Here is a 1,055-nt window from a genome sequence, read left to right as displayed (position 1 = left end):
TTTAAAACTACTCCTAGAAGTACAATTTTTTCAAAAACTTACTCAAAGTAAATGTAACAGAGTAAATGTAACTCGTTACTACCCACCTCTGGTCTTCTCACATACAGTTTGGTCAATATAAAGTCCTAAAGAAGTCAGAAAAAAGTTTCTCAGCCACTATAGCAAAAATATCCCCTTAAACATTAGAAAAAAGTGACAAAAACATTGGAAAAAGTGGCAAAAATGTCGGAAAAAGTAATAAAAACTTTGGCTAAAGTGACAAAACGTCAGAAAAAGTTACAAAACATTGTCCAAAAATATGACAGAAAAACTAGGTTGACCAAAATGTATTGTGAACCTAAATTGATATGATATAAATTGAACATAATCTGCAAAGGGCCGGATTTGGTCCACGGGCCTTAAGTTTGACACATGTACTCTAATCGTTCCAGAACTAGTGTACAAAGAGTAAACGTATGCCATTTTTCCACTGCATGATACATCTACTCAACTCGCTCTTTTTTGGTTTTCCATTAGCAAAAGACAATTTCCAGGTACCACCTAAAAGATCGAGGTAAAACACTGCACTGCCGAAGTGCAGACGTTCAACTGCAGAGGAAAAAAAAGTTCTGAGAGATGCCAGAAGGGGAGACAGGTAGAGAGATGGGAGTATATTTGTGCACACAGACAGGTGGTTCAGAGTGAAATTAAACACTAATCTGCTCCTCAGCGTCTAAAGCCCCACTTACTGGAACTCCTACAGATTCCTCTGGTCAGCGGTCAGCTAAGACAAACTAATCATCACTTTGTATGAACTGAGGTCTGACCACAGCGCTGCCCAGTACAAGGCCTAGCAGACTGAAAAACACCGAGCCCAGGTCCATTTTCCACCGATGTCACCATTGCCGGCGGCGCCAAAACCCTGCTAAAACATCAACTACTGTATAAAAAAATTAAAGTTAGAAGTCACGATCTGGGTGCTCAGAATTGTTGCAACTGCGTCCCATGAAGTTGAGTTTTAGTTAAATAATATTTTGCATGCTGGACAACTTTGGCCACAGATGGGGGGGGGGGGG

This window comes from Etheostoma spectabile, unplaced genomic scaffold (genome assembly GCF_008692095.1).
Source record: "Etheostoma spectabile isolate EspeVRDwgs_2016 unplaced genomic scaffold, UIUC_Espe_1.0 scaffold119, whole genome shotgun sequence".
Classification (NCBI taxonomy): domain Eukaryota; kingdom Metazoa; phylum Chordata; class Actinopteri; order Perciformes; family Percidae; genus Etheostoma; species Etheostoma spectabile.
Note: the sequence above shows the minus strand (reverse complement) of the source record.